The sequence below is a fragment of the Podarcis gaigeae genome (assembly GCF_964106915.1).
Source record: "Podarcis gaigeae genome assembly, chromosome: 3".
In the NCBI taxonomy this organism is placed as follows: domain Eukaryota; kingdom Metazoa; phylum Chordata; class Lepidosauria; order Squamata; family Lacertidae; genus Podarcis; species Podarcis gaigeae.
The window spans coordinates 55,459,626-55,486,627 of NC_139680.1; the positions used below are offsets into that span (position 1 = coordinate 55,459,626).

Consider the following 27,002-nt stretch of genomic DNA (forward strand, 5'->3'; position numbering starts at 1 on the left):
ACTGCAGCTTGGCTGCAGGTAAAGTACGGTACTTTAGAATGCATGGACTCTGCCTGGGTAGCTGACAGCCAGCGGCATTTATTCTGCCTCCTAGGAGTGTTTGCTCTTTGCCTTTGCTTATGCTCTGCTTATTATTATTTGATAATAAAGCAAATATTACAAGTCTCCAGTATTCTCTACTCCAAATGATATTAAGGCTGCAATCTCACACGCACCTGGGGGGAGGAATCCTATTGAACTCAGTGTTGCTTACTTCTAGGTAGATATAGAACTGCAGAATCATAGCATTGCAGAGTTGGAAGGGACCCCTGTTTAAATTAAACTCACATGGTTTAAATAAAAACCAACATAGTATTTTATTGTACGGTATAGCATTTTAATCCAACTACTTATAAAAACTGGAAGTGGCAAGACCTATCTTTAAACAACTGCTCTTCATTCCCACTCATGCAAGAGCAAATGCTTCTTTATCTAAGATGAAGATTTCCACCATCTAAATATATGTACAAACTTACAAAATCTAAAAAGCTCCAGAGAAAAAGGTGGGATATATATAAATATAGCAACAAACTTTAAAACTTTATGACTTCCCCCCATTTCTTTTGTTCTACTCATATGAAAATCTAATTAAGGGGAACACACCCTACCCTACTGCCCTGGTATGCATGCCTACTCGAGTCCTATTGATTCATTGGGACTTACTCTCAGGTAACTGCGTCTATGATTGCAGCCTAACTGGGGACCGAGTGAAAGTCCTCATCGGGACTTGTCCTCATCCCTATTAGCAGAGATGTCGCCGCTATGGGAAGAAATCCTGCGGGCTAGCTCAGATTATGCCCTGATCTTTGAACCATGAATTGCACGCGTGCTTTCAAGTACATGCACTTCCACGAACACTGACGGAGCCTCCCACTGATCCAACCCCTCTCATTGGACATCGGCAGTTCCTCTTCTATCACAGCGCCAAGGATTTAACACGATCGAGCAACGCGCTGTAAATCTCCTTAGATCCCTTGCTCGATCTCGCCTACAAACCAACCGGGATTTATTAATCTTCTCGACAGCTTGCGCGGTGGGGGGAGGGGGAGGGGGAAGAAGGAGAAAACCGGGATCCAAACAAAACGCAAGAGGGCAAGAAACCTCTGGATCGCTTTGCTCCTTGTGTCAGGAGAGCCGGATCCTTGGGGTTTTACGGCGGCCGAGCTGGGAGCGGAAGGCAGGGCTGCCGTCCCTTCCCTTCTGGGGACCGGTAGGAAGGATTTCATAGGATCTTCCCCTGCCGAAGCCGCAGCCGCAGCGAGCGCCGCGCGAGTTCCCGCCTCCTGCCTTCGCTCATTCATTCCCGCCGCCAGCAGCTGCTGCTCCATTATGAGCGGCTCCTTCCTGGTTCCTCGTTGCCAGACGCGCGACTTGGACGGCGAGCCTGAGGCGGCGGGAGCCGGGAAGAGGAGGCGGCAGCAGCAGCAGCAGCAGCAGGAGAAGCCCGGTGAGAAGCCCTCCTTCCCCGCGCCCGGCGCCTCTCGGGGCTCCTGCGCCGCGTAAAGAAGGAAACCCAAACAACCCGCGACGGGTAAGGACGGGTCGCCGCGAGGGGCTGCTGGGCTCAAAGTTTCCGCCGCGGTCCGGGCGCTTTGGGTTTGTTTCTCCCACCCCCACCCCCACCCCAACACCTCCCTCCCCTCGCGATCTGCCGTCCAGCTTATGCAATAGAGCCAGTCTTGTCCCAGGAGAAAATAAAAGCGCCGTCGGGATTTGGCCCCCTAAAGCGCGCCAGCCAAAGGGTCGGCGCGCCTGGTTCGAGCCCAGCCGGGGATGGTTTGTGGGCAGGATTTCTGCATGGCAGGGGGTTGGACTAGATGATCCCCGGGGACGCCGTCCAACTCTACGATGCTTTGATTCTAAGCCCCGGACAGGAAGGGCTGCCTTGTTTTGCTCGTTTCCAGGGGGAACTCTCCGAAGTAATGGTTTGTGAGGAGGGGGGGGTTCTGTCCGTCGGGATGGGGGTGAAAGTAGGGAGGTATCGAACTTGCTTTTTCTTCTCAAAAGCGTGGGAGTTTGGTACAGGAGCAAATTGGGTGAGGGGCTGACCCCGCTTTTGCTTCAAGCACGTCCTGGTGCTGTTTGATACCTGCTCTTGAAAGTCTCCTTTGCCCAAGTTGTGCGCACGTGTGAATGTTGGTGATTTGTGATAGGAAGCGGACAAGAATCTGGTGTATATGTACGTGTGTGTGTGTGTGTGTGTGTGTGTATTCTAGCTAGTGGAGGGATTATATCTGCAGGTGTAAATATCAACAAGTGCCCGCACTCCCCAGCCAGCAGGTGGGCAGTTCAGGACTGCAATCTTGTACACAATTCCTGCTTAGTAAGTCCCGTTGAACTTGGAAGCGCCACAGAATCTGCCTTACATGCAGAAGGCCTCAGGTTGAATCTGACATCGCCAGGTAGGGGCTGGGAGAGAACCTTGCCTGAAACGCTGGGAAGCTGCTGCCAGTCAGTGTAAACAATACTGAACTAGATGGACCAGTGCTCTGGGTCAGTATAAGGCAGCTTCCCATGTTCCTTCTGAGAAATGCATCAGATTGTGCCATCAGTAGCCATCTTCCAATCCACTGCCCCAAGAGAATTGTCTGTTCCTGTTACCGCCTCTGGAGTAAAAAAAAAAGTTTACAAACTCATAACGCTCCTGTGATAATTTTGCATGATTCTGTAAGCTTTGTAGCTCTATTTCTGCAATAGGCAGTCATAAAGCACAGGTTCCCAAACTGAGCCACCCAAACTTCTTTGAGGTGGTTACAGTGTCTGCATTAAATACCCAGTATAGAGGTGATGATAGCTTTTTGCCTTCCAAGATCATAAACAAGGATTACCAAGCTGGGGCTCTGAGGCTCTAAGGCAGGGTGCTCTTGTGCTGCCTTTGCCATCTTCTATATTCAATCAATCATATCCCAAGCCCTGCTGGGACAGGCTGCTGGTTGTGGGGAGATACTGGCAATGCTGCAACCAAGGGTAAGGGTCAAAACATTGGCCGTTTCACAGCCCTCCATGGTTCATGCTTTTAAAAAATATGTCCTGCGCCCAGTTTATGCCATCTCAGTCTTCTATATTTCAAACTTGGTTGCACTGATGAAGTGTTCTTCCAGGTGACTTTCATGTGCGTCAGACAAAATGATGTATTTTCAAAGGATAGTGCTAAAAGCACTTTAGTGGAGGTGTTCTTGGAGGTGGGGCAGAGCTGTTGCAACAAGCACTGATAAACCTGCTACTGGCACAGCCTCCCTTAGCCTTGAAGGCAAGTAGGTAGCTGATATGAAGACGTAATTATTTTGACATGCTGAGTTGCCAGCTGAACAGTGTGCATCTGGAGAGAAGAAGAGTTATTGCCATAAATACTAACAGGATGAGCTAAGCTGGTCCCCCAGTAGTTTAGGAATGAAAGCTTTGGTTTGTTCACAATATTCTCTAAAGCTTTGCATATACTGTAATTAGGAGAGATGTTGGTTGTGCATCACCTTCTGCCCTGGAAACTCTTAACCCTTATCCCAAACTGGAAGTTAGTTTTATTAATGAGTTGCAAAAAAGAAAAAAAAGAGGCAGTTCATGATTGCTTAAGGGTTCCACTTCCTCCTTACTATACTGTATTTCTTCTGTTCTTTTCCAAGATCTGGTGCCGAAATGGCCTCAGCTAATTACTGTATGAACTAATAGTGAACCCCAAAAGAAGCACAGTGAGAACTGTGTGTGCTTGGTGGCCATGGAATGCTCATTGACTTTTTTGGGGGGTGTTTGGAAACATGGGGGGAGGGCGGAATGGAATATCTTTTGGGAGGGCATTGTTGAAACCCTGAACATTCCATATGGCTACATTTTGTCGCAGGCCCCTTGTATGTGTGGATTATTTCTGCAGCCAATCAGAATGCGTTCTTCTTTAGGTCATTCATGGATTGCAGAAATATGAAATGGCAAGTTGAAACACAAATCCACCCCGATGGGTGCACACACAGAGAGATTAGTCTGCTTCTGCACACAGGCCTTCCTGGCTGTGTCTGGCAAATACATGCTCAGAAACTCCTTTCGAAAACAGCTCGGGAAGGAAAGAATTGTTTGCTCAGCAATGTATTGATCATAATTAGTGTTTTCCTCCCGTGAAAGTTGCAGTGATATCATAATTAACTACTAGATGTTTTATCAGTTGCAAGTCACGTAGGTCTTCAGTTCTATGTACAGCAAAGGCAGCAAAAGTACATAGAGTACTGTAATCTCCAGTGGTTCATTGAATTACAGCAATAAAACAACACAGTGGATTTGCTCCAGCTCACTGTGGGTGCAACGTCCTTGGGCGGATCCCCGTAGGGCATAATGTAGCTCACTTTCCCCCTTTCCCCCCACTTATGGGCACTCAGTGCACCAGACCATTACAGGAAAGGAGACTTCTAGCTCAGGTTCCATGACTGAGTGGGAGGAGGAAGGGGAAGAGGCGGGCTGGATGGGGTTCCGGAAAGTGTACAACACTTTTCCTCCATAAAACACAAGTCTAGAGTGAGAGTCTAGGGTGATGTCTGCTGTTTCCAGGATCTCTTTTCATTGTGAGACTTTTGTGGGTGAGCTGAGTTTGTTTGAATGCTGAGTGAGAACCCGAGACTGAGAGGAAGGGTTTGTTAGAAGGAAAATGAATTTATGTTGATTTGTATACAGTATATTAGTAACTTTGTATAAATGTACCATTTTTATATGTAACTGTGTATTTTCAGACTGTTCTGTTTAAGTTTTCTGTTGTTGCTTCAGTTTTTTTGTACCCCGCTTAGAGATATTTTTATTATGTTAAGCGGTATGGAAATTCAATAATCAATACTCAAAGTGTGCACACTGAAAAGGGTAGTGGGGAGGATGTAGGGCTGTTATTCACCATCAGGAGCCTTTGCACCCGCAGCATGTAATTTTCAAAAACTGGATCCTGGTCATTGACAGTATTAAAGTGAGTGATTCATACTCTTCAAAAATAGATTTTATTGCAGCAATTCAAAACTGTTGGGGCTTACACAGTGGGATTATCGAGTTGTAATCTCCAAAGTACAACAAGCTTATCTTTCTCTTCTGGTTTAATAAATATCTCCACGTGGTGACTATGTTTGGCATTATTTTTTTACTGCCATGTGCCCAGGCAGCAATTCAGGGGGTGCAGCTTCTCTTGCATTGAGTTACAGCAATGGGGAAATGTTTCTTTTGAATTTTTACTTGAAGTACAGGCATATGCATTTTTAAAAGGAGCTCCTGATACATCACAGTGACAGAGGTTTGTCCTGACTTATTTAGGACTTGCTCACTTAACCCTGAAAAGGTTAAAACATTTATTAATTTGCCTATCTCTGGGCATCAAGTGAAAACTTTTCTCTATAACCAAGCTTTTGGCTGATTAAACAATATATGGCCTTTTAAGTGTGTTTGTGGGGCAACTGGTTTGTTTGGTTTTTTTGTTACGTACTTTGTGTTCTCCTTTTGTTTTTTTATGTTGTAAACCACCCTGATATCTTCAGATGAAGGGCAGTTAAAAAATGAAACCTGGGTTGTGTTTGATACTTACTTACTTTTACTAATCTGTTGCTGTTGTTGTAATATTGTGTTTTTATGTGGTACACAGTCTTGTTATTTTTTATGTAAGTGTGGTTTATAAACATTTAAATTAAAATGTATAATGTTTTGAGGAGAGGGTAATTATTGCCTACCAAAAAGTGCAGAGGTTACATAGTCTCCACGAAACCCAATTTTCTATGCACTTTCTTCCTGTTTGCCTTGCAACCTGTGTGAACTGCTGTTCATTGTTCAATATGACAATGTTTTAAGGACTGAAAAGCACCGGAACCTTTCAAGTTCTTTTCCAGGCATTAGCTTCAGGGTACTTGATCGGTCCCTGCTCCTGCCATCCTAGCAGTTCGAAAGAAAGCACGTCAAAGTGCAAGTAGATAAATAGGTACCTCTCCGGCGGGAAAGTAAACTGCATTTCCGTGCACTGCTCTGGTTTGCAGCTTAGTCATGCTGGCCACATGACCCGGAAGCTGTACGCTGGCTCCCTTGGCCAATAAAGCGAGATGAGCGCCACAACCCCAGAGTCGGCCACGACTGGACCTAATGGTCAGGGGCCCCTTTACCTTTTATTAATAAGACTGAATATTTTCCTACCTGGCTGTGCTAGGTTGCTGATCACTAAGGGCGCTTGGAGATCAAAGAGTGGTCTGGATTACCAATGAAGTGTAGACCTGAAGAGTTATGCCACTATTATTATGGTGTCAAGACTTTTAGTGGCAGTTCTGTTGTCTCATATCTTTCACAAAATGGATTATTGCAATAAGATTTGCATTTGAAAAAAGCAATGATAGTCTTCCAATATTCACCTACAGTGAATCTCTAAAAGCATAATCTCTTTTGTTCTCTAGAATCCTTCCAGTGAGGTGTGATTGAAATATCAAAAGCATTTACCTGCTAGACATTCCAGGTATCTGCTGTCTCATTTAACTGGTGCTTATTGGGCCATTCTCATGTAGCTGCTGATTTGCCTTGGAGCTTGCAGATCACTGGTGCGCTCACATGGCATGCAAATGTCCCAGTGTATTGCGAGGAGCATCTGTTAAATGAAATGTCTGTGATATGAAACACCTTAATGTGCAAATGCTTTCTGCGGGGGGGGGGGGGGGCTTGTCACATCTATGTCTATCCATAGCTTTCTGTTGTTGTGGTATAGTTAAATGCATGGCTGCTTTTACCCCCTTTTGTGATGTGGATTAATACTTTGCCATACATTTACATTTTGGTTTTCCTTTACTGGTTGGTTATCAGGTACATTTTTGCCTAAGAGCAAGTGCATATGGTATTAGAAATAATACCTAGCTTGTAAACAGTATGATGTTTATAAAACTCTTCATATATGTGGAACACAAAACAGTGGTTTAAAGAAAGGAACTTGCAAAGATACAGTTACTGGTATTCAACTAAAGTTCATTGTGTTCATAAATTTCAGTGGGTCTACTTGGAGTCAAACTTTGTTGAATATCACCCAATATCTTTTTAGGGGTTTGATTGATAATTCATAACGTGGCAGGATGCATCCATGTCTGGTTATGTAATGGCATTCTCCTAAATGATTAGCTGTCATCTTAGAAACCTAACAAAGTAATTTAAACTAATGTCAGGCAGCTTGCATACTTGGCAGTTTATGGTTTGAAGGATTTTTCAATTCTATGTTAAACGTAACCTCCTTGCAATTTAAACCAATTACAGAAGGATTGAATTACCACCACGCGGGTTATAAACACATGGGCTATGTTTAGCTTGACCTGAAATGCTAGGCAAGGGAATACTGTGATGGTGTCCTCCCTGCACCCTCATGGTCCATCTGCATTCCTGAAACTATCATAAAGAAGTTCACCTTCCTCTTTTCCTGGACATCAGAAACATTGGTCTTTTACCCTCCTTAAGATGATCTGCTTAGCCTACCACTACCCATTCCCTCCGTTTGTGCGACAGCAGAGTACTTGGAAACCACAAATCCTAAACCTAGGATATCAGCCAATTGTTCTAGGGACTTACCGACCCCCAAAGAGCCAGGCCACTACGAAAGAGAAGTCTCTGCATGATGCCTCACCAAAGACAACCTTAAACCTGCTGTTAACCTGCTTTAATGTCATGGCTCTCAAACAAGAAGTGTTGAGACTTTTAGGACCATGAGGGAACTCAAACAAAACTTCTTCAGATCTTTCTAAGCAGCCTCAGAATACCCAGAGTTCTTTGCATAACATCTGTCACTCTCCAGAATGACTCAGTTTTTCTTTTTATGTAGAAGTAACTTACAGAAACCCAAGGTTCAGAATTCCCACTTTCCTTTTTCATTATAGCGGTGCATCCCCTTGTTCTTGTTCTCACCAGAACTGGCTGTTCATTGTATACCTCTGAATACAAGGGAAATTCCTAACTAGAAAACTTTATTAAAGCTACAGATAGAGAAATGTAAAAATGATCCTAGCGCCTTCTCTTGGCGTTCCAATCACAGTGATTGCTGAGCATTTCTAGGCACAAGTTTGGGATTTCCAGGTCCGAGTGCTTTTTATTTTTATCTTTTTGCCCCACCATTTCCCCCACGAAAACCCACTCTTTACTGCTGAATCAGTGCAAAGAGCAATCCATGGGAAACCTGAATTGCCGCTTGCTCTGATTCAGCAGTAAAGATTGGACTTTCCTGTGGAAAATGTCAGGGCAAAAAAGAAGTGCTCACATGCAGACTTGGAAAGTGTGGATGTATGCCTAGAAAGCATGGCACAAAAGATAAATGTGCATGGTGCAGGATTGTTTTTCATGCTTTATTAAATGCCTAAAGCCACTGCACTCAGGTACTTCCATGTGATAATCTCATAAAATAATGCTTTTACATGTAGTGTACTTTAGACTCATTAGCCATTACCTTTTGAACTTCCACTTTTCTAATTTCCCTATTTACCTCATGGTATCTATTTACCTCATGGTAATTCTCCAGAGCTTTCAATTCTGAAATCTGTTACCTCTTATGACAGTGCTCTGCCTCCTCTCACTTCTCACTTTTGTGCCATTTGTTAAATTTCCTCTTTTTGTCCTACCTGGGGAATGGAAAGAGAGAAGCATTTATTCAACCTTAAGAGAGATTCCTGCAGCCTATGACTCTGAAACTTTGCTTTGTGATCCCAGCCCATCAGCCAGGTTATAGCCCATGTGACTGCGGTTTGTAGCCAAGCGGATTAGAATTAGCTTTAGAGAGTGGGTTTTATAAGGCACTGAATCCAAAGCTTAACTGAAAATACAACACAGCAACCACTTCCTCAGTTCCTACTAATTTGATTGTCTTGGGGAAATGTGTCAGTTTTGTCTGGGTGGCTCTGTCATCCAAAAATCCATTTTGCTTATCTTGGATGGTTTTGAAATTTCCTAGATATTTTGTGATTTTTCTTCCCCTGTGTTAAAAGCAAAGAGTTGGTGTGTCAAGATTGCCCAGGATGCTTTTGTGCCTTTTCCTTTTAAAAAAAAAAAAAATTAATTCCTAAATATGTGTTCTTTTTTCATTTTGTCATAATTCACTGACATCCCACCCGCAGTCTCTCTCCCAGTTCTTCTCTAGACAAACCAGACATGCTGGTGGTGGCTGTCTTCTTCCCAAGAGGAAGCAGAAGTTGAACTTGTGGGCTGCTGATTTATGCAAATGAAAGTACACATGAATATGCTGAACTGTGCAGACATTTGGTCCCTAAGGTATTTTTGATACATCCATTAGGAATGGCTCTCTGATATTATTTATTGGCTCCCCCACCTCATCTGCCAAAGGAGAGCCTTACAAATATCAGTAATAAGACCATTCTTGCCCTCACACTCATACATACAATCTAGAAGACATGATATGAATGGAAAAGGAATTGGTAGGGAGGAAGAAGGAAAAGTACAGTGGTACCTCGGGTTACATATGCTTCAGGTTACAGACTCTGCTAACCCAGAAATAGTGCTTCAGGTTAAGAACTTTGCTTCAGGATGAGAACAGAAATCATGCTCCAGCAGTGCGGTGGCAGCAGGCGGCCCCATTAGCTAAAGTGGTGCTTCAGGTTAAGAACAGTTTCAGGTTAAGTACGGACCTCCGGAACGAATTAAGTACTTAACCCGAGGTACTACTGTAAATGGGCTTGGACACTCAAACACTTTGTCATGTCCAATGGCTTCCAGTCAGTTTCTGGGTCCAACTCAAGGTGCTTGTTTTGACCTTTAAAAACCCTAAGAGACTTAGGGCTATTTTAGTTGAGGATAATTTCCTTCCACATAGTCCTGCCTGTGAGCCTCCTGAGTGCCTGACCTGGATGACAGTCAAACTGGTGTTAACCAGTTTGGCCAGAGAAGCAAAAGTCACGAAGCTAGCCCAACTTTTCCAATCTTTCACATGGATTAACCTGGACAAGAAACAATAATATCCTTAAGTGGCTAGTTAGCAAATGGCTGAGAGATGAGAGTTTACCAAGTACCAGTCGTGGTTCATTTGTTCATCGTTGCTGTCTCCACTAAAGTGCTTTCCAGTGTTCAAGCCTATAAAACTAAAGCTTTGCACTCTTGAATTTTGTAGGCATAAGTGTTGAGGACTTCAAATCATGTTATAAGGTCTTGAGTTGTTAACAGTGTTCACTACTTGGCTCCAGTTTGCAAACTTTTCTTTATGCTTCATGGGACTGTAAACTTTGAGGAAAACTTAGAGTTTCAGTGTCCCAATGAGTGAATGTTTCTTCTTGTTCTTCTTCTTCTTCTTCTTCTCCTCCTCGAAATAGTTTGGATTCAACCTAAATTAGGTTAAATTAGAAAACGGGCAAGGGCAGGAATTTCTAATAATTGGGTTGTATCCAATCAGAGTAGACCTACTGAAACTAATACTTTCTCACTTGGGCCCATTAATTTCAATGGGTTTACTTGGAGTAGGATACAACCCATTGTCCCTTCTCCCTTGCTGCTTCTTAACCTGTGTCCTTGAAAATAAGAATTGCAAGTAGAAGCTGTAATCTATACAGTTCTTTCATGTACACCTAGAGACTTGGGCAGAACTTCAATTATTTTATTCAACCAAATTCCGGCTACATCATGGACTCTGAAATTCCCCCGTCTGCTATAGGGGCTGACTGGTGGCAGTGACCACTGCTGTTAAAAAAGGTCAGAATAACTTGCTGAGCATGTGGAATTGACAAAACAATACTATTCTTGTTTACGTGGGAGTTCCACTGTGCTCAGTGCTTTAGAATTGGAACTTCAGAGAACAAAACTTTTGAATAAACGTTAAGTGTCTTTCTGTGTTCAATGCATTGACACACTTTCCAGGAGTAAGACCCATTGAACAAGTTTGTATACATAAAATTATCTAGAATAACACCATTAAACACAACTTTACTGTTGACTAAATAGTCAGTCTTGCAGTTGTCTGGATTGGAGCCTTAATTCAGATTTGGAATTTAGTTCATATAGATGGAAGATTTATAGGCAACTTTACCAGATTAGGGGCTCTGTGGTGGATTGTACAAAATATGAAACTGGCTTCCCAAATCATTTCTGATACCATCTGTCCCTTTTGCATATTATTATCAATTATTCTGATATTTGAAACTCATGTGTTGAAACCTTAGTTTATGAAAACATGTTGACTTTTCTTTGTTTTATGTTTGTCTCTCTTACCCGACCCCCCTTGTGTGAAAAATGCAGAAATTACTTGAGACTCATGAGCTGAACAATCTAATTTAGCACAGTGGGCTATCATGAGTCATAATTAGGAAGATCACAGCCAATTTCAACGCATGTTAGGCACACTTTATTGCCACCAGCTGAAACTTTTCCCATTAAAATGTACATGACTACCTAAAAGAGAGGTTTGTTCTCTGTGTGCTTCATACTGGGTTTTCCTTTTATATTTGTACAGCAGTGCTTGCCTTAAGTGGTATTTCTTCATAGTCAAGAATCAATTACTTCCGTGTAATTACTTCCATGTTTCAAAGTACACTCCCACCAGTTGTGTCCCCTCCAAGATGGGAGAACAGAGAGTTCCAGCTTTACTATCAATGTTCAAAACTAATGAATCAGCCTCTTAAGCCATGAGCTGGCTTAGAAATAATTAGTTTTAAAATAATAAGTTTGGGCTTATCTGCCTTTTGGTTCCTGAGCGGAAATTATATGCTCGTCTTTATAATAATCAGGGTTGTGTTGTTGTTTTTAACTAACTTAATCACATCTTTTCTGTTATTTTTTATCAAGCTTCTAGCCTAACTTGTCACACCCAGTTCAGCAATAAAGCAAACTAGCATTGTTTGTATTTGTTGTAACCAGCATGTGGCGGCTTTTGCAATCATTTTGTCAAAAGTCCGTTCCTCAGATTTGTCAGGTTGTCAAAGAAAATTCCTCAAAAATACGCAGGATTGCCGCCCTGTCTTTGCTTGCTTCTGTGCCGGCACAGTCAAAAATTTGCCCTTTGAATCAGAGATACTCAGGACAAGCCCGATTGGCTCTGAGTAATATAATACATAAAGCTTAATGGCATTTTATCTGTACATTCTAAAGAGACCTTTCTTTTCTGAGATAAGTGTTTCTTTAAAATATCAGCCGGCTGTTTTTGTGCCCTGAGAAGAGCAAATATAAAAAATTCAGCAGCAGCGTTCTTGTTCTTTTTTGCTCTTAACACACAGTCTTTTAAATAGCTTCTCTAGAGTTGGGAGAGTTCAGTAAAAGCTCATGCTAATGAAGTCTCCAGAGGAAATGGGAGTTCTTTGCTAATCTGCTATTAGGATTTATTTAAGGCTGCCTGAAAGATGGATTGTGTCTCTTGCTGATCTGGCCACACTTATGTAAACCGGTGGAATCTTGTTCCCTAAAGTTACAGAAGCAGCCTGGCGCTTTTGTGTGTTTGAATGAACATGTGTATGTTATATATTCAATGGTCTGTGTTTGCCTGAGCTTGAGTCTGGATTCTGAGCTCCTGTGTTCTGATTCAATACATGATATCCAATCACAGAACAATTCAGGATTTGGACCTCTACCATTGGCCCTTAAACTCTGAGTTATGATTCGCAGCTTGGAAGTCTAGACAGCCAATCACGTTGGGAGTGGGAGTGGCTCAGGCCTTCAGAAATGTATAAGCAGTTGTTTTGCTCATGTTGTCTAGGCCTGTCAGTTCAATAAAGGTTTTTGCTGCTACCACTGTGTCTTGCCTCGTGGGAACCCACCTACACTTCAGTGTACTCTGGGAAAGGTACAAAAACCCACATCTTATAACACATGTTATATTTATATTTCTGCCTGATTAGTTAAGAAACTTTCCACCCTTAACCTTGGCTCAAAAAGATTTGGACCCAGAAATGGGTGGGTATGGGTGTACATAACTTGAACAAACAGTGATTTCTCTCTACCTTGCCTTGGCAAAATGTTGTAAATGATTACAATTCTCCCTAAGAAACCTAGAGCATTTCTGATCTACTCATTTCATTCTTTGGTATCCTGCTATCATAGGTTTATTAATCCAAACAAGGTATCAGAACAGGACACTAAGGAATATTTGTGACAGGTTATGTTTTGACTGAACAGATGACCTCTTTTATTCTCTCTCTCTTTAAAAAAAGCTACATTCACATCTAATCCGGAAATAATGACTCATCCAATTTTTATTTTCACTATAAATTAATGGCTTTCTGGATCCTAGCTATAAAAGGTATGAGAAATCACTCGGCATATGAAACATTTAGAGACTGTGCCATGTTGGGGTCACCAGAAGAGCACTGGGCTATGGTGCCAAGAATCATGACATAGATGCCCTTTTTATGTCTTAATAGTGGTATTATATTTTCTGCATTAAGTAGCCATTACATATAGTAAAATAGAGAGAGTTCTGAAAAGTAGTGGGGTGGGTGGGGGAGAAGTGCAACTGATTCATACTTCTTCTACCCCCTTTTTCATATCCAAAGTAGCTATGAAACTTCCTGACCAGAATAGAAGATGTGGGTTGTGGGGTATACTCCATAAATAGTTGAAATGGAGAAATGTTTTGCTCCTACCACATCATTATCTGTATTAGTAAAATGAGGTGCCCATGTGCAGGTACTTCAGGATCTTAAATGAGATACAGTATAGGAGAATGAAGAACTTTCGGTGGAAGGTGTCCTACATCCCCGCAAACTCCAAAAACCAACAACACACTTGTAGGAAAATCTTGTGCACAAGAACTTTCTTTGAATGTTGGGTGATTTCTGCTGGCTGAGGAACAAGGATACCCAAAGAGCAGCCTCAAGGTCAATGCAATGCAATATAAAGTTCAGTGCTGTGGCCTGAGAAGTTTTCTTTATAACTGATTTGTGATCTTCCTCTCTGCTTGAAGATACTTGGGTGCCTGATTCAGTGTCACTGTTCACACAGACGGAATCTACAGACATAAAAAATGCTGTGAAAATGCTTTAAGAAAACATTTTGAAAAATGCATTGAATTTTGCATAACTCACTTTCGCCATCTGGTGTCTCATTCATATATTGCACTTTACAACACTTTTAAAATGTTTTATTTGCAGCTTTGTAGATGAGTCCACAGGCTTAGCTTAGTTGCTCTTGGGTCAGACCCAATAAAAAGAGGCAAAAATAATAGCCAAGAGATCTTTAGCTCCATAACTTCCTTTAGTTTTGGACACTGGGCATGATCCACCCAAAGTGAAGCATACTTAAAACCAATTCATTTTAATGAGAGAGATAAATTAAACTCTTTCTGTTGAAATGGGTGGGACTTAGATGGGTTGAATAGATTGCACTACATTTCTCTCCACACCATTTCCATATCTTACCATTTTCCTTCCTCCTTTGTGCTACCATCTAAAACTACAAGTCATTGTTCTCTTTGAAACTCATCCTGTGCTGCTTTTCCTCTCATTTTCTTCATCCTTTTTTCATCATAGTTGTCTTTAGCAGAAGGGCTTATATAGGCTGATAGATTTAGGATTCTAGCGAGAGCATCCATCTTCCTTAAAACACAGTAGGTGTGGCAAGACAGCTGTGAGGTGGATGATAAATCTGTCCATTATGTATCTAGATGGCGATTGATGGATGGTTGTTTGTGAAGCCTTTACTATTAAGTCCTTTAATGAGGAGTTTTATGCAGCAAGCAGGTAGGAGAATCACCTTTAGCCATATACTTGAGTGACTGACTCTTCATGTATAAGTCATTTTTCTTTACCATTATGTATAAAAGTCAAGCATCCTTACATATTAGGCTACAGCATCTTGGAGCCCACTTCAGGTCAGATATAATAAGCACTTGAACAAAAACATTTCCCATGGAGAGGAGGCTGGATGTCAGTTTTCAAAAGCTATTGTAGTAAGCAGGGAGCCTGTTGACAGGCAACAACAATAAGGAGGGCAATAACTTTTTTATGGGGCTCTAATAAATAAACCCCCTTTTTTTCCTCTTTCTGCCCCACAGCCTGTGCCATCACATCCCCCATTTATTTTGCCTCTTGTTGGCTAGATTGCAAATAGGTTTATATTTTTTTAAAATTTACTACACAACATTAGGTGCTTATAAATAATGTAAAACATTCTTTTTTTGTCAAAGTGAAGACATTAACTGGGTCAACCCTTGTGTTTCTTAAGCTTGATTCACTAAAATAATAGCAAGAGAGGATATCTGACACCTATCTTAGCCAAGCACTGCTCCCCTGGGAAAGACATGGTCTGATGACTTCTGCTTCTGAAATGGAAATTGCTGGATTCAGCGCATTTATAAAGATTTGGCCCTACATCAGGGATTTGAGCCCACCCAGGAGAATCCAGACCAGTTTTGTGTTTGTTTTTTGTGGGTATATTCTGGAACATGCCAGTGATGCAGTAATACAGTTGGGTTACAGCCGCTTTAGGTTACAGATGCTTCAGGTTACAGACTCTACTAACCCAGAAGTAGTACCTCGGGTTAAGAACTTTGCTTCAGGATGAGAACAGAAATTGTGCTCCGGTGGCACAGCAGCAACGGGAGGCCCCATTAGCTAAAGTGGTACCTCAGGTTAACAACAGTTTCAGGTTAAGAATGGACCTCCGGAACGAATTAAGTTCTTAACCCAAGGTACCACTGTAGTGCATTTGTGGTGGATGTATACTGGACCATCCAGACATAATTTTTCAATTGGATTTTATATGCAATTTGATTGTAGCAAGACCTCTCCGTGGTTTACAAGATATATTAAAAGTGTCAATGAAAACAGTTTAAAACATCTGAAAATAATTAAAGTGAAGGAGATAAAACACGTCAACAGCTATTTGTCTTTGTTCAGGCTTGCCTAAACAAAAATGGTTTAAACAGGCACTGGAAAGAGTACTGATGTTGATCAGCAAAGTACTGTATCTTAAAGATGGATTTCTTGCAACTTCATTAGTTCTGTGATGCTTCCCAAAAGTTTTTGTGTTATTGCTGTCTGGTGGAGGGGCACTCTTGCACTACAGTGAAATAAAAGGGACGTATGAAGGGCTCTTCAGTTTGCAGCGTGTGTGGGGGGGGGGGAGGCAACATTGGAGAAGCCTGAATGAACCAGGTGAGTCTTATTAATTTCTGTTAGTTTTAACCTTTGATCTTCAATGGCAAGAGCTTGGGAAACAATAATGATTGCAGATACAGAGGATTGCCCCACTCTGGCAGTCTGCAGAAAGTATTGAGTATATATGCTGTTCCATATTGCATATATTTGGGGGGGGGAGGAGGTCTCATTTCCTGGGCTAACCCTGGCACAAATGGGAACTCTGAGTTAGCAGGTCCTCTGCTAGCAGCAGACTAAGGTGGTCTTTGGAGTCTGTCTTGGTCTTAGAGAACCTTTCAGCAGAATGGTGTGCTTGGGAAACTGACTGGGGCTCAGTTCAAGATGGTTTTATTGTAGTTCCACTTCAGGTTAAACCTTGCCACACCAAATTTTATGGGTAGTATTGAAGATTGGAGAGTGGGAAGAAGGATACAGGTATGTACTGTGAGAAAACTGCAGAACAGGTTTAGTGTGTGTGTGTGTGTGTGTGTGTGTGTGTGTGTGTGTGTGTGTGTTTGAAAATGGTTGTGTATCTGTGGTAACCAACATGGTTGCTTCTGGATGTGGTGGAGTTGAACCCCCATCAGCCTTATCCAACATGGCCAGTGGCTGGGATAAGAGTTGTAATCCAGTGACATTGAGAGTGTGCCATATTTGCTACCCCTGCTACTTGAAGGATATTGTTATAGCCCTCAAATCTACCAATTGTCCTTTTATTCTATCCACTGAATCTGCACAATGAGATTATTTGGGGACCTAGTCCAGTGTGAAAGCACATCAAAGTGCAAGTAGATAAATAGGGACTGAATGGCGGGAAGGTAAACGGCGTTTCCGTGTGCTGCTCTGGTTCACCAGAAGCGGCTTAGTCATGCTGGCCACATGACCCGGAAGCTGTATGATGGCTCCCTCGGCCAATAAAGCGAGATGAGCGCCGCAACCCCAGAGTCGGTCACGACTGGACCTAATGGTCAGGGGTCCCTTTACCTTTACCTTAGTCCAGTGTTAACTGCCGTTTGACAGGCCCTCGGCTTGTTTACAGTGGCTCTTGTGTCCTGGGAAGGGCAAGGTCAGCTGCCATCTTTAAGAGGAGTGCTTGTGTTAGAGGTGGTGATACACCACAATGTTTTGTTGCCAGTCCCAGTTGTCCCACATTATTGTTGAACAGTGACAAACCAAGGGGGATGTGAAACACAATTTGGGAAACGCTGAAGACAATAATTAAACAGAGAGCCAGTAAGGCATGATTTTAAAAATCAAAGATATTAATGAGTTGATGTGTGTGGATGGATTTACTTTGGATGAGCAGCATCCCTCCCACTCAACAATTTTCTAGATGAAAGACTTGTGATTCAGATGAATTAGGCACTCTCACTACTAACTGTTTGCAGGTTGAAGCTGTAGAGGCAAGGCTACAAGAAAAAAGGTGTTTTTATCATAGCGAGCAAAGCCATTCATTGAACGGTAACTAAGGTAATCACTTATGGATCTGATCTGCAAGCAGAACAATTAAACAAGCAAATAAAATATGTTACCACTACCTGCCCCCCCCCAATTGACTTAACAAAGTCAGGGATATTCCAATTAAGGGCCATATTTATAATTACATACCGGGTAATTAACCTTTTAATTGACATTCTTGAATCTACCTTTATGTGACTTTTTGAATTCCCTCTTTGTTTTTTGATAGTATTTTAAACAAAAATGCATGTTATGTAATTGCTACTTTTAACCTTTTCAGGAGGAAAACAGGGAAGGAAGCTCAGCGAATGCTTCATTTTGTGATTAAGCATCAGTTTTGTGGAAAATAATGCAGATGAACTGTGTTTAAATATCCATATGAAGGGAAAAAACCTCATTCTGTTGTCGTATGTTACTTTTCTGTGGGCTAGGTCTCCTTCACTTCTTTTGCAGTGCAGAGACTTTTTAATAAAGTTGTATTCAGGAAGGTTTTCTGAAGATAACTTTGCTTTGTGCTCTGACATCTTTGAGTAAGGAAAAGGGTTTGACAACAGGCTGCTTATATAATAGAAAAGACATAAAGCAAAAGGTCAAGCTTGATAGGGGCTCCGGAAGCATCCTGTGATGGACATCTTGTAGACTTGATTTGTCAGGACCTCACTACAATTGCTGCTGTGCTCAAATCCTACAAATACAGCTTGTAAGCTGGGGGCTAGTATGACAGCTTGTCGGGGTAGGAATGATAAAGTTTTGTTCTCTCATGGAAATTATTGGAAGTATGCTGCCTATGCACTTAATGGTTGGGGTTATTGTGCAGATTGAAATGTCTGGGTACTATGGGGAAGAACCAGTGTCCTAACATATGAATATCCATATAGGTTTATACAATAATGGGTAGGGACCCTCCAAATGTTGCTGGACTGCAACTCCCATCAGCCCCAGCCAACTTGTCCCATGATCAGGGATGATGGGAGTTGTAGTCCATCAGCATCTGGAAGGCCACAGGTTTCCCACTCCTGCTGTAAGCAATAAATCATGGCTTAGCATTGGCAGCATGTACTACTGGTCTGAAGCACTGAGCCTCTTGGGCTTGCTGATCAGAAGGTCGGCGGTTTGAATCCCCACGATGGGGTGAGCTCCTGTTGCTTGGTCCCTGCTCCTGCCAACCTAGCAGTTCGAAAGCATGTCAGAGTGCAAGTAGACAAATAGGTACCGTTCCGGTGGGAAGGTAAATGGCGTTTCCATGCGGTGCTCTGGTTTCGGTGTTCTGTTGCACCAGAAGCGACTTAGTCATGCTGGCCACATGACCCAGAAAAACTGTCTGCGGACAAACACCGGCTCCCTCGGGATGTAAAGCGAGATGAGCGCCGCAAGCCCAGAGTCGTCTGCGACTGGACTTAACTGTCAGGGGTCCTTTACCTTTTACCTTTTTTTAAAAAAAAAAACAAACCCTAGTGTACTGCTTATTTGATCACTCCCACTTCGTTCCACTCTGCCTGGAGCCAAGAAAAAATGAGCCAACAATAAACCATAGTTTCCTCATAACTTGAGAGAAACAAAGAAACCAGGCAGGGAGATAAACCAGTTCTAGGCAGTGTTCGAAATTACTCAGGCACATTTTGCTACTGGCATGGGTCCAGTTGCAACTACATGGAGATTTCTGGGCACTGGGTTGGCAGCCACAGTTTAAAAACCTCTGCCATAGTCCATACAATCTCCATTTCCACTGTGTGTGTTTCTCTTTCTTGCACACTGAGACAAGTGAATTGTTGTAAGAGCAAGCTACAGTCAAGCAATGTAGTTGAGATCATAGAATTGTAGAATTGCAGCATTGGAAGGGATTCCGAGGCTCATCTAGACCACCTGGCAAATAGGCATTCTATTGCGTGTAGACCTGCACATGGTGTTAACAATTGTGTGGGTTGTTTGCATCTTCTATTTTACTTGCTAATCTTCTAACATACTATTATACTTGTTGATCTCCATGAGTCTGGGAGGAGGAGTACCCAGAGTACAGTGGTACCTCGGGTTAATTCGTTCCGGAGGTCCGTTCTTAACCTGAAACTGTTCTTAACCTGAAGCACCACTTTAGCTAATGGGGCCTCCTGCTGCCGCTGCGCTGCTGGAGCACAATTTCTGTTCATGCGCCTTTCAAGTGGTAGTGTGACTCCAGTGCACATGCACTTCCTCTTCCATGCTTCATTCCATGTTTTTGTGTAATATGGATAAATATATGCAAACACATGAGTAGCTCGCAGGAGCTATTTGATATCTGACAGAACGTGGCGTATTGAATAAGCAGCCTTCTGTGTTGCATTTGTTAGCGGCACAATGTATTCATAGTGTCAACCTTCTGAAATTCTTTCCAAGCCTTGCTATTGAGTCATTTGCCTCTGTCCCACATTTCTCTATCAAGACTGATTCTTTGTGTGATTCTTCAGCACCCCCCCCAAAAAAAAATCTATTCACGTTTAATTTCCCTATTGAGTGAGATCATGTTCTTAAGTAACAATGGAATGACTATGCATGTTTGTGGGCTTATTTAGAGATAATGTAGATTCATGCTGAAAAATGCCATAAACTGGATATTGGTACTATCACTATCTGTTAGCCCATTCAAGTGCTGACGTGGATGATTTGTACTAATGTTTGCACAGTTGATCTGAAATGGTGGGAGAGCCATTACACGCCTTATTTGCCGTGAGTAAACAGCAATCCAAGCTCAATACAGTGGCAGCAATGTTCTTGTCACCCGTTTGTCTAATGTAGGTGTTACTTGAACTTGCTTGTTCTTGGGAATTCATGTGATTCTCTACCCGCATTCTGAAATGACACCATTCCAAAAAGGATTGTTATCATGTGCCTTTTTGTCTTAATGAGATGGGGGGGGGGGGAGGTCTGTGATCTAGCAGGTCTCTGTGCAGAGCTCAGTTTACTGAATTATTCCCAAAGAGGTATTATGCTGCTGACAGAAGAGTATTCTTCAAAGAAATGCCAAATGTATAAACAAGCCTGTTTTGGGGGGGGTATAGGTGTGTGTCCTATTGCAGCAGAAAGAATTGGAAAATTCAGCAAAATGATACCTTGCAGGGGGTACCACCACCAGTAGAAGCAGCCTGGAAATAGCTTTGAAATGTTATTGAGACATCAAGGAGGATGTTTCAGGAGGGAGAAGGCGGGGAATGACATATATATATTTATTCTGTCCTACAAGGGCTGTGCTGTGTTTTCTAGATGATTCAGAAACTTCAACTGCTCCAAAATCCAGTAGCCAGATTACTGGCTGGGATTCCGTTTAGATCTCGCATAGCCCCTATTTTAAAACAGCTGCCCTGGTTCCCAGTTTGGTTCCAAACCCAATTCAAGGTGGTCACATTAGGGTTTAAAGATCTAAATGACTAAGGCCCCAAATACCCGAAAGACTACTTGCTTCCCTGCAGACCTCTTTGGATGTTAGGATCAGTGGTGATCTCTTGGTTTCACCATCCTCAGAAGCTCCTGGAACAGCAACTTGAGAGAGGGCATTCTCTGTGGCAACCCCTAAGTTGTAGAACTCCCTCCCCACAGAGGTACATCTTGCACCTCTTTACCTTGGCTGTTGATAGCTGCAATGTATCTTTTCAGGACCTCCCCCCACCCCGCTTACTTCTGTGATCATAAGTTGTTTTAAACTGATTTTCACATTGTGTTTTAATAGTCATAAGCCACATTGCAGTGGATAGTAATAGTAATAATAATAAGTAATGGTAACAATGATGGGAGATGTGTCCAGAACATGAGGGCAGCCACTGTTTTCCCCTCCCCTGCTTTGGGATGCAAGCATGCCTGAAGGAGCGAAGTGCCCTAAATTCAACTGCCCCAGATTGGTGTTACTAAACATATCACACTTTAGTTTTTGGAGTGCATCAATAATACATTATACAGAAAGTAAACACACTGCTAGGCAGGGCCTCTCTCGCCTTATTTGATGTAGAGCCAAGTATTGTCATCTCTCTTGATCTATTTCTTACCCTTCCTAATGAGCAAGCTGACATTACAAGCTCATAAATATCTCTCTCCCAGAGCACACATTTCTTTTTGTTGCCTGAATCTCTGAGAAAGCAGTACCTTCTTCTTTGCCACCTAGTTACACTTTTTTCTTTGCTTTCTTTCTTGTGTATTACATGTATATAATACCAAGTAGTATTATAGTTCACACTCACTAGTTAAAGCGATGTGGGTATATTTATATTTTTCCTTGCAATATCTAACTTGATAGACGGGGCAAACACTATATTGCCAGATTTCAATTTTAATCTCTACACCCTGGATGCCAGGCATTCTGTCTCTTACTAAATTTGCATAGGGCCTGGCAAAGATTATTGCTTGATAGGCTTTCTTCTGTTGGCAGGTAGCATGTTTCTAGGCAGTGCTTTTTTCGGGGGGGGGGGGGCAGATGCAGAGGTACGTATACCCCTAAACACTTTGTGAATCTTTGTACTTTTGTCCATTTATGGTGATTTTCTTGAGTCAAAATGAGAGCCCCCCCTAAACATTTTTTTTAGAAAAAAGCACTGTTTCTAGGTAATAAGAAAGTTATTTCACCAAGGCAGCTGTTTCTAAAAAGAAGCTCTCAAAGGATAGCATATTTCTCACCCATAATTTAATATCCATTTCAGTAGAAATGCACTTTGAAAAAAGACCTACACATAAATGTAAATTATTTCATCACATGTGTTAAATAATGTGACCTGCAGAACTGATTCTTACTATAATAAATGTCACAATTTGTACATTTTAAAATGCAACACACATTAGTTGATTCAAATTCATCCCCTCTACTTAATACAGTAACATCACAATCCTACATAGGTCTTCTCAGAAATGTCTCATTGAACTCAATGGAACTTTCCCCCCAGGCAGGATTCCAGTCAAAGTTAATTTCAGTGAACCAGTTATTGGCTAGGACTTGTTTAACAACTGCAGGGCAATAAATCTTCCAACATTTATTATTTTTTTGTGCTGTCAGTAGATGAAACAAGCTCAACTTTGTCCTTTGATTTCTTGCAAATGACTCCATATTACAATTACATAGCAGTTGTGTCCATCAGCTCTTCTTGACTTCTGGTGTGCTGTGAAGACATCGTTCTTTCTGTGGGTGAAAATTGATTATATAGTTCTAGCTGATGCTTTTGTAGTGAGTTTCTGCTTTTTTTATGATGTGATTTCATTCTCTTTAGGCTGCTTTTTATTGTTCTCCTTTGGAAGCTTGTTAATGTTCTCTTTTGGCTGACATGTTTTTAAATTGTATTACAGGCAACAACCGATTTATGCACGCTCAACTGATGTGCAACCACACACACGTGCATCACAGTGACCTGGAAGTGGCTGGAAAAGGGGGGTGGGGTGGAGCAGGCTTATACATGCTTCATCACTGTGTGCAGTGACCCAAAATGCAGCCCCATCACCAGTCAGGGGATTGCCTGTATTATGTTGTCTTATTTTTGTTAGCCATCCTGAGAGGTCTTTTCCAATGGAATGGGTTAATTTCTCAGTGAAAAAGAACAATACTGTGTGTGGAATATAGTTTTCCACTACCACAAATAAATGGTGAAGAAGAGCCTTAATTGGGTTTCCTGAGATTAAAGGAGGTATTCACTTGTTAGTTTTGACAAATGTTTCTTCTCTTTGATCCAAGAAGTTGTGAGGTGCTCTTTTCCCCCCATTCATCTCAATGTTATTTCTTCAGCAGATAATACAGATGACATAAGCTGCCAATTATATTCAGTAGAATGGGAAAATATACTAACCCTACACAAGCAAAACCACTTACATGGTTGGTTGTCTGTGTGCAGTGTGAACGTTGTGAAGATTTCTCCATAAATACCAGTGGATGGGGCTAGTTTGCATAGCCCCATTCAAGTGCTGTGGTTTCATCTGTGTAGATCTTGTTTTGATTGGCTGGTGAACAAATGTTGGCAGTAATCAAGGTTTTGTTCAATTTGACTGTGCCAGAATCACCTGCAGCCTGTCTCATCCAACCCATACTAATTTTGACACCGGAGCCTTTGTTTCGGGAATATAGTAAGTGGCAGGCTTTAACAAATGTTGGTGGTTTGTTAGGCGAATTGTTAGGCCAGTCACTAGCCCTCAGACCAATCTACCCCCCCATGGATGCTGTGACAATAAAGAAAAGCCCATGTATGGGACTCTGAGCTTCTTGGAGAAGAGTAAGCTACAAATACCGTCATTTGGCTGAGCTTTCAGTAGTGGCAAGCAAGGCTACAAGTTGATGGAAGTTCGCTTCTCATGATGTTGAATGAGAGGGCAAACAATCCAAATGCCATGTAGGCAGTCCTGAACTGTGATGGATACAGAAGATAGGTTGCCTGGTTGGGTAGCGTCTATAGAGTTGACCTTGTAGATTTCTGTAGCGTATATTCTGATGTGAAGCAGGTGGTGTTTGTTTATATTCAAGATGGGCTTGATAAAGGGATTTTTAAAGTTTAATTGCACCAGCATTGGAACAGCACATCAGCACTGGGCATTGGGATTGGAAATGATTTATTACCTTTTGATTCACAGGGGACTTGAGATGCTAAATGTGGTAGTTCACAAATGGAACGGAATGCTGAGCAAGTAACTGTGCAGGTGTGGTTATTTGCAAAGGTCTTCCATTTTTGAGACAGAGGCACTCGGGGAAAGTATATTTATGAGGTTTGAGCTTCTAAAGGAGACAGAGCCCCACAACTGTGACCTAATTTGCTGACGTATTACTCGGTTGTGTCAGAATGTGCTGAATGATAAGTATCCTGAAGTCATGGTCCTGAGCGATAAGTATCCTGAAGTTGCCACTAAAGGAGAACGAGGAAAGCATGAACTAATGATTTGATGTTCCCTCAAGTCAACGAAGAGGCTTGAAGGAGGAGACCTTGGATTTATATCCCCAAAATGAGGGCATATTGGCATTCCAACAGAAACTTTGATGCACTATTTTTACCAATGGAAACTACAGGCCCAAACATGATGGGTATTTCATTTGCCACCGGGAAATATTACGTTGAAAAAACATTGTCAATTTTCAGACACAATTTTATCAGCACCAAAGAAGGAAATCTCTTCTTTTCACCTCTCCTGCTTTTCCCCTTCCTTTCTTCTTTGCACTCATTCCCATGCCTCATCTTCTCTCCTGTTCTGCCGTCCCCTTTGCACACAAGCCCCCCAGGATAACCCATTACTCTATAAGGTAAACAGAATCTGAAGAGCTAGCTTGTTCAGTTAGAGACTATTAAATTCAGTCGGCAGATGCTATACACATATGTTATGTGTATATTGTTAATGAAATATCTGTTCTACACTACTGCATGGAATCTGGAACTTCTTATAGAAGATAACCCATGCTACCAGGAGTGAAATACACTGTGTGAAGTTACTATGAAATGTATGAGGGCTCTGCATCCTTTATCTCTGATGAGACAGCTGAAGAATGGAAGAGAGAGACATTTGAGTACAGTGAGGAGAGAGTAACACTGACATATTCCCCTTCATTTCTCCCATTGCCTCTTCTTACCCCACCGCACTGCAAATGCTCCTTTTAACCCTATCCACTTCCACCTGCCTGCTCCCCAATTCTTCCTCCTCTCCAGCTTTCTTCCTTTCTGTCATCAGAGCCCTGAAACTGTCACACACTCTCATCTACCTTCCTACCTCTTCCTTTTCCCTGCATCACAAGAGGACTGAAACTGTTGCACACAGAGACGCCCTCCCCCTTAGCCCCCCCAAATAATTTACTACAGACACGAGTCCCTATTTTTTCTTTCTGCCCCCTCCTTCCCCCGCCCCTGCCTCTAGAACCTGGGGAAGCAGCCAATAGGAACAGCACAATGATGGACTAGTGCAAATATTATATATCCACTTACTTCGGAGCCATTGCATTTTACAGAAGACCACTGTTTGCTGCAAGTGTATGCATGCACACTTCTTCTCTCCCTCTCCCACCTCTTAAGATGTCGTTAAGTCTGATTGGTATCGAGTGTAGAATACAAGGTGATTTAAGAAGTTGCTATGGTAACTTCTCTTTTAAATGGGATGATGAAGTATGTTTGTGCTAGAAAAGCATCAAAACCAGTTTAGGGAATAATAACCAGCAAGCAAACAAGTTCTCCATTTCCCTTCCTGCCACTTTTAAGAAATTGCACTGTCTTTATTTAAAAGCCTTGTAATACATTTGCGACTCCAGTCTCTGAAGCAGGTTGAAGGAGAGGTCTGTCCTCCTTGGCTCTTTCTCCCCCCCCCCCAATAATATTTACAGTGGTACCTTGGGTTACAGATGCTTCAGGTTACAGACGCTTCAGATTACAAACTCCGCTAACCCAGAAATAGTACCTCAGGTTAAGAACTTTGCTTCAGGATAAGAACAGAAATTGTGCTCCAGCAGCATAGCGGCAGCGGGAGGCCCCATTAGCTAAAGTGGTGGTTCAGGTTAAGAACAGTTTCAGGTTAAGAACGGACCTCTGGAACGAATTAAGTTCTTAACCCGAGGTACCACTGTACTGTATTGACACTTGACAGCCTTTTATCTGAGGGCAGAAAACCAGCCTGGCATTACTGTACTGTACTTCATACTCAAAACACTCATGTCTAACATCAGGTTTAGTGGAAGTAGATGCCTTACAAAATGGTAGCAAAGGTGGGACACTGTGTGAGATTGATGCCTTTTTTATGAGTAAAGCCAAGACTGTGGCTAACTATAGTAAAGGAAGCTGTTTTATCGCAAGTCAGACCATGGCCCATTAGCCAGCTCTTGAACTGCTCTATTCCACTCTGGTCAGACCTCACCTGTTCTGGGCTTTGCTTACAATGTATGTTCCCAGTCAGTTGCCCCTTGAGTATAAAATATTCTTTAAAGTAAGAAAGAACAGAAAGGTAAGGTGGACCTGAGAATGTGCTCAGTAAATGTAAGAACCGAGGGTGCTGTTTTTAAGGGGAAGAGAGAAACTATTTTGACAGCAAGGGTAACACCAGCAAAGAGAATGGCCAAATTCAGGATTATATCTTGGAATTGATTTTGGCATTTAAATCGCTGCACTGTGATAAAACTGACTGCTAAACTGGCGTCTCTGTCTATGGCGAAGACAGGGACTCAGGATAAATTATTAAAAAGTGAAGATGCAGTTGTTAGAAGCTACAGTGACAGGTGAAGAAATCTTTCCTTTGGCTGAATGTTAATGGAAACCATATGCGTGCAAGGATTTTGCATAATGTATTTTTGAGAGCAAGCAGATTCCATGTGTGACGTAAAGCCTCAGAGTAGAGGGCAATAATCCAGCTTTTGATAATGCATCCCTGTCTAATTTTGGTTTTCAGCTTTTTCTTTTTGCCCAGAAACAGGTGTAGAAGTCCTTCTGTTGTGCTTATAGCAGTGAAAGCTTCCACACTGGCTGAGCTGGTGGAAAGAGTCCAATAGCACAGGTGTCCCACCCACCACCCAGGAAAACAATG

General features: G+C 42.1%; 1 protein-coding gene across 1 annotated transcript in view; it reads left to right on the plus strand.

Moving 5' to 3' along the window:
* Positions 1-1,102: 1,102 nt before the first annotated feature.
* PKIB (cAMP-dependent protein kinase inhibitor beta) overlaps positions 1,103-27,002 on the plus strand; it is a 36,593-nt gene continuing 10,693 nt past the window's right edge. Inside the window, exon 1 of the mRNA XM_083731551.1 lies at positions 1,103-1,570. The gene's annotated coding sequence lies outside the window, so the exon portion shown is untranslated. The remainder of the gene's footprint in view (positions 1,571-27,002) is intronic.